We start from the raw sequence: 7,734 nt of genomic DNA, 5'->3' as shown, positions 1-7,734 counted from the left end.
GCGGTTTGACAGAGAGGCAAGGAGGGTGAGGGAGTAGCGGATTCAACTTACTTACTGCTGGAAAGGTCAGGCTGTGCGATTTGACGGCGCGTTACTGTTTGGATCCATGTGTTAGAGTTAGTTTGGGTTAGTTTGAACTCAGCTAACCCAAAAATATCCAAACAGGAGGGTTAGTTTGGGTTAGTTTGAACTCAACTAACCCAAAAATATCCAAACAGGAGGGTTAGTTTGGGTTACTGTTTGGATCCACGTGTTAGAGTTAGTTTGGGTTAGTTTGAACTCAACTAACCCAAAAAAATCTAACCCACCCAAGAGGTGCTTATTTGGGTTAGTTCTTCTCGAGACACTAAAAAACACATTTTTCTCTCGCTCTCCCCGCAGCAGATCCCTCCCCGCTTCCTCGAAGCTTCTCGTCCTCTCCCTCCCTCCCTCCCTCTCGCACCGCCCATGAAGGCACCTCGCCGTATCCGTGCTCCATCTAACCCTGTCATCCAAACACCTCTTTCTCTAGAGTTACTTCAGGGTTAGTTCAGGATTAGAATCTAACTCTAACCTTTAACTGAGTTAGAGTATCCAAACAGGGCCTTTGAGAGAGACGAGGAGGGAGAAGCGATACGGGCTGCTGGATTACTAGAGATAGGTGTCGCACGGAAGCCAAGAAATATGGTGATAGCGTGGGTTAGCCATGTACTAGTATGGTGTAACTACACTGGGCTTCCGTGTTTCGTACTCTTCCAGTCCACTGTGGAGATGATTGGTTGATTTTATATCACTGAATAATATAAAATATTATGAGTGCAGATGCTCCACCCCGAGGTTCCTTGCTCCTTCTCGGTCGTCGGGAATCTATGTTCTTCCACTCTATTTTTTACGTGAGCTTTGTTCATCCTTGTGCCAACACGCAACACATCTAGCATCAAGGTGCACGTGTCATGCAAGGATCGTTCCATCTATATGAAGAACACGTGGGACTGGAACTACGAGACGGACATGTAGCCAGGAATGGACGTGCGAACCTGTGTAACGTAGTGCAGTAAGTGAAGTAGAAAGGCACAAATAGTATGAACATGCATGGCATATAGGCATTTATCTCTTACTACCACTAAATGTTGTACGTGCAATGCCCGGTGATGTTATGGAGTATGTGACTAAGTACTCTACTACAACATATTAATTGGAGGCACATATTAGGATTTATATTTATCTACGTGTATGCCCCGAGACCTTCCAACTAGACGTGTCTTTCTCTCCGGGTCGCACTTTGTATCGTTCATACCACTAGTACAGTAGTACTACTACGTGTGGTCTCCGACCCAGAAGTGGAGACGCTCTACCATGCTGTTCATGTCCCACTCCTTTCGCTGACGCGTGCGACATCCAGCACATGCCGTGTGTTTGGCACTCCTTCGTCGTAAGAGTTGAAACGCTAGCATTCATTAGAAATAAAAAATAAATATAAATCACCAGTGATACTATACCACGCGGTTTCCTTGCTCCTCGATATCGGAAAGAATACTTCCGCTCGCCGACATGTGGGACGTCGAACATCCTGGTCCACTTGCCATGCCCGCGGAACTCCAAGGGAGAGTCACCCCGGTCGTTGCGTCGCAGTAATTACTAATGAGCCGTCAAATCACAGGCCCAACCTTACCCACTGTGAAGTTGCCGGACGAAGGAACCATCATGACTTTGAATTCCGCTTCTTGAAGAAAACTACTGTACCAGCAATACTGCTAGCTATAGTAGTTACTCTAGCAGAGGCCTCCTTTGGTTCATAGGATAGGAATTTTATAGGAATATGAAAATCATAGGAAGTGAGATGACATGCATCTCAATTTCTATAGAGAAAGATATGCCATTTGATGCATAGGATAGGAATTTTTCCATTGAGTCTAGGCTAATGTACTGGTAATTTGCTCTAAAAACTACAGTAGTAACTAGTAATACTGTTACATGCTCGTAATTAATTAAACAAACGTACAGGCGACATAGACACACACACTAACTACTAGTACTACTACTTCTCACATGCTGGCCAGACGCCGTCGTTCTCCTTCCCGGCTTTGTCGGCGACACCCCACCGTGCTTGGATCTCCGCCGACCTCTCCGCAGCAGCGTGTGCGTCCTCTTCTTTCTTGCGGCGGCGGGCCTCTCTTTTCTTGAGTGCTTTCTAACTTTTCCGCTCCCTCTGTGCGGCTTTGGCCGCCTCTTGCTCTACCACCCGTTCGGCCTTGCAGCTTCAAATTCCGCCCACATAGGTGTGAGGTCGCGAGCGGCGATGAACTCGGCACGGCGGGATGCCACCACTTGCCTACCATTCTGTGTGTGGTTGTGGGCGGCGAGGAACTCGGCGCAGCGGGATGCCATCACTTCCTTACCGGTTAGTGTGCGGCACGGTGGCATGAACGACACTTGGTGACAGCTCTGGGGTGGAGTGGCCGGACAACCGTAAAGTGCATTGGTTTGTCAAGAGCTCAAGGACAGAAGATGAAGAAATTTGGATTCCCCTTCAATCCTGGTCATTTATTACCGAGTAAAATGCATTGGCGGTCATTGAACTTGTCTTGATAGCTCACTTTGATCATTGTATACGAGATATGGTGATTATACGGTCATTGGCTCAGTGTATAGCTCCATATTTGTCTGGTTGACCAGTCAAACAGTCCGCATGCGCCTCATCAGCTCGTGTTCTTTATCTATCTATCTATGCGGGCCTACCTGTCAGTGGAGAAAGAAATAAAAACCAAAATTATGCGTATGTGACATTACTGTTTAGACGTTTGCTGGAGGCCTCCGCGAACACCGAGCATGTATTCACCTGGCTCAACACCAACGGTCATACTCGTGACTCGGCGCCTTGCTCATGTATATCGTCCATCACAACGACAATCTATAAAACAGCCTAGCTAGAGAGGGTACTATGGTGCGGAGTATGTACTATCGTGAGCAACCGATCATAGTGCCACTGCACACGAGTGTGTGTCTGATCGATTCGTCCATTATTCGTAAGTTTGTATGGTTGTGTGGTGTCTAATGGTGGTCATCGAATGCTAGCTGGCGACAAGAGCGGTTGCATGGACGCCTGGTTGTCAATACGTGCCGCATACGCTTCAAAGGCTCGTCATCCATGAGTTCACATTTTACCACCACGCCAGCGTCTGACCGCCCTGGCCTACCGAAACCCCTTCCATCGCTAGCGCGCGCTTCTCGCCTGAAACGATCACCGTCTCTCCAGAACGTCAATGTCGCATTCACCGGCCTTAACTGCAAGTGCAGTTGGTGTGTCACTGACATGCGGGCCTGATGCCCGTTGGGCCCACATGTTAGTGAGACAACGCACCTGCGGTTAAGTCACTGAAGCAGCGTTCGCATTCACGCCCAATGCAACCTCTCACTGGCGCTGTCATTGCAGCAGCGTGACGGCCGAGAGAGCGCCACCCGCGCGGCATCCCGGTGCAAGCGACTGCTCCGCGTTAATGACACCACGGCTACCGACGAACCTACTCTGGTGCCAGCCGTCCATCCGTCTGCCGTGGCTCATTGCCATTCGCCCGCTATATTAACTTGAGCCCCAGCTCCCAGCCATAGCCAAAGACCCACACTCATTCTCCTCCGGTCCCTTCCTTCTGTTGGCACCATTCCAACCATGGCCCGGGCACTCCAAAGCTCTCTTGGACGTACTATCGCAGGAGCAGACGAAGGACATCGGTGGCTCCGCTCCGGGCGCGCTCCAAAGCTCTCTTGGACGTACTGTCGCAGGAGCAGACGAAGGAGATCGCCGGCTCCCCCCCGGCTGCCCTCCGTCGCCACGACCATGAAGCCGGCAGCGAGGAAGAGTAGTACACGGTAGGTCGCCACCGCTCTGGTCCCAGGAAGGCCACCGCTCCTCCACTCAGTCGACGCCAAGCTTGGTGGGATAAAAATCGGTGGCCGATTAGCCGCTTGACGGCGACGTGGAGGCGGAAATCTACATAACCTTGTGCTCCGGAGGAGGAGGTTATCGAGGTGGATAAGGAGGAGGCAAAGGCAATGGCCGGCTTTCTCGGGTTCATGGCCGGACATGGTGGTCGGGGCCCAGCGATCGTTTAGATTAGGTTTACAGTAGGTTTTAGTACGGTTTGTGCGAAATATGTAATGAATTTTGTCCAGTTTATAGGAAAAGTTCTCGAAATGTAATGAATTTCATTCGGTCAATTTGAAATTTGCTTTGCTTGCACGAATTTCATCCGGTTAGTTCATATAGTTGTCGAAAGGTATGCGGGCAGCATTGGATGGCATCCACCAGTGTCCTCGGACAGATGCCGGTGTAAATTTGAGGGCCAGCGCTGGAGATGCCCTAACTATCATGCTATAATCGCTAACAGTGCTCCATTATTTCGCAGGGAACAGTTATCCCTCGATCAAAATTAGATCCGCCGTGTTTCGCACTCCTCCCACGTAAGAGTGTAGACTCTTGCTTACATAAAAATGGAGCAAGTGGATGACACTGTAGCACGTCATATCACTCAAACTAGCCCGCCTAACGCCCGGGAAAGCACCGCCCTCGTCATTTTGTTCTGGATTTCTATCAATCGATCGCACGAAAATGTTACGCTTTGCAAGTTCAAAAGGAAAAGGCGGCACACTTACAACTCGTACGCGTCGCGTTCACGTCGCACCCCCGACAGTCCGGCTCGCACGCCGCTCACCAGAGGGGACACGCGTTGTCTTGCATTTTCACTGACATGTGGGACTGCAATTGAATAAACCGTCGATAGCCGAAATCTAATCGCTCGGCGGGCGTCGGCTGAGAGGAGAGAGACGGGGGAGGGAGAAGAGATCGCACGCCCGCCGTGCACGGACTCCAAGAAATATGTGGTGATAATGTGAGGTGGGCCATGCGGGAGTCCGCACCGCTTCCAATCCCGCTTCTTACCGCCCTGGCCCACCAGAACCCCTCCCCCACCCCACCACCTCCCCGCGCGCCTCCCCCCTCAGAGGCCAGCTGCCCGCATTCATAGGAAGTAGTACCAGTAAAATTCTGGGCTATAAAGGGCATGTACAATGGTTGATAAGATAGTCTTATCATAAGTCTTGCATGTAATTTAGAGATGACAAAAAAACATGTGTACAATGAATCATCTCTTAGCCTTATCTTCAATAACTAGTTATTCCTAAAAACATGGTGAAACATATTGTGCTAAGAGATCATCTCTTGTCTTCTCAACAAGCCCGCTTATGTGGAGGAGAGAGAGGCATTGACAAAGTCAAGGAGTGGGATCTGCAGGAGCTCGTCTCTACACATGCTCCTAGGTATAAAAAAACTAATTCTAAAAAAAGAGGCATAAAAAACAATTGTGTCTAAAAAAAGAAAGGTAAAAAACATTTGAGAGGAAATAGATAGAGAGAAAGTGAGAAAAAGTACTAACCTTATAGTCAACACTATGGTAGTATTACATGAGGAAGGAGGGAGTGGTGCACATGCCAAGTTCACTGGGCTGCCGTGTTTCACACTCCTCCGTCGTAACAGTGGAGACAATAGGTTTCATCAAAAATAAACAATGAATACTCGTTGCTTGTCCACTATATCGGAAAGAATACTTTCATTCGCCGACATGTGGGACGTCGACCATCCTGGTCCACCTGCCATGCACAAAATTATCCTGGTCCACACCGGTCGTAGCGCAGGCTCAACCTTTCCACTGTAAGTTAGTCGGACGAAGGAACCATCATGGCTTCATTGAATTCCGCTTCTTCAAGAAAACTTACTCTACCCGCAGTACTGCTACCACACGCGAAGACTGCACGACACTGTACCACGTCATATCACTAAAACCCACTAGGCCAAACTAGCCCGCCTAGGATCTATACTCCCTCCGTTTCAAAGTTAGTAGTACAAAGTTGACTCATCTATTTTGAAACGGAGGGACGTCTCTGTATTGCTATGATTTTGTGTTGTACGTCTCTGTAATTTTGCTATGATCTTCCTGACCTATGAACCAAATGAGGCCTGAATGTATCCGTGTCAACTATTGTCTGATCGATCGCTAAGCCAAAAAAATTAGGAGCTTGGGCTATTGGCCGATCGACGACGGATCAGTATAAGCGTACCACGAGCTCATCAGCCCCAACATTTCTCTTCGGTGAGTGTTTTGCAAGTACTATAGCTCGCACAGTAGCTAGCCTACTAACACCAAGAATCATCAAATAAGCCCAGCTGATATGATAAACAGTTCAAACTTACATCTAAGCATGCCATATATTACATCAAAAGCTGGTGAGGATACATCTGTTTCCATAACTCGGAGAGGGTTCGCATGATTCACTATCAAACAAAAGTAGCAAGTACCTCCCACACAAGACAGTGCACTAGCCCTAAGATGGTTTGATAACACGCATCGTTCTGGTAATTAAACACAGGGCAATGCAAACTACCCTGAAGGATTAGCGCGACCAACTATTTCTTGTCATCGATGTCTCGGGCAATGACCACAGCACGGACAGCGGCATGGGAATCGATCTTTGGGGCGATGTCCACAGGACTGACCGCGACATCGGAATCGATCTCTGGGGCAATGTCCACAGGATGGACAGCGGCATCGGCATCGATCTCCGGGGTGATGCCAACAGGACGGACCGCGACATCAAAAACGATCTCTGGGGCGTTGTCCACAGGACGGTCTGCGACATCGGAATCATCAAGGACGTCCATCGGCACCTGCACAACCCTAACGTATTAGCAAGCACATTGCAAATAATCAAAAACCACAACTTCCGGTAATAAGCCATTATTTTTTACCTTGTGCAGCTCACCGGGGGATCCCATCCCTCCGGGGGCCATCTCCTCGTCCTCGATGGGGGCCATCTCCTTGCCAGGGGAATACTTCTTCTTAACGGTGACTATCTCCTAAAACTTGGCATTGAGCCTCGCAAAGGTGGCCATCAGAGTTTCTGGGGTAGGCGCTGGTCTTCCAACTTTCTTTGAGGAGTTCGTCCGCCAACGTCGTCAACTCTTTGGCCAGTGCTTGTTTCTTGGAGTTCTTCGTCTCCATGGGTTGGCCCGCCAACATGGTCAACTCGTTGGTCGGTGCTCGCTTCCTGGAGATCGCTGCTACCTCTTGAGCACTGCGTTGGTTTTCCCTTGAAGAGGAAAGGGTGATGCAGCAAAGTAGCGTAAGTATTTCCCTCAGTTTTTGAGAACCAAGGTATCAATCCAGTAGGAGGCTACACGCAAGTCCCTCGCACCTACACAAACAAATAAAACCTCGCAACCAACGCGATAAGGGGTTGTCAATCCCTACACGGTCACTTACGAGAGTGAGATCTGATAGATATGATAGGATAATATTTTTGGTATTTTTGTGATAGAGATGCAAAGTAAAGTAAAAAAATAAAAACGACGCCAGAAATAGCTTGTTGTCGGGAGATTAATATGATGGAAAATAGACCCGGGGGCCATAGGTTTCACTAGTGGCTTCTCTCATGAGCATAAGTATTTTACGGTGGGTGAACAAATTACTGTTGAGCAATTGACAGAATTGAGCATAGTTATGAGAATATCTAGGTATGATCATGTATATAGGCATCACGTCCGAGACAAGTAGACCGACTCCTGCCTGCATCTACTACTATTTCTCCACACATCGACCGCTATCCAACATGCATCTAGAGTATTAAGTTTATAAGAACAGAGTAACGCTTTAAGCAAGATGACATGATGTAGAGGGATAAATTCATGCAATAGGATAAAAAAAC

Source organism: Aegilops tauschii, chromosome 1 (genome assembly GCF_002575655.3).
Source record: "Aegilops tauschii subsp. strangulata cultivar AL8/78 chromosome 1, Aet v6.0, whole genome shotgun sequence".
NCBI classification, from domain to species: domain Eukaryota; kingdom Viridiplantae; phylum Streptophyta; class Magnoliopsida; order Poales; family Poaceae; genus Aegilops; species Aegilops tauschii.
This window is presented reverse-complemented; position numbering follows the sequence as displayed.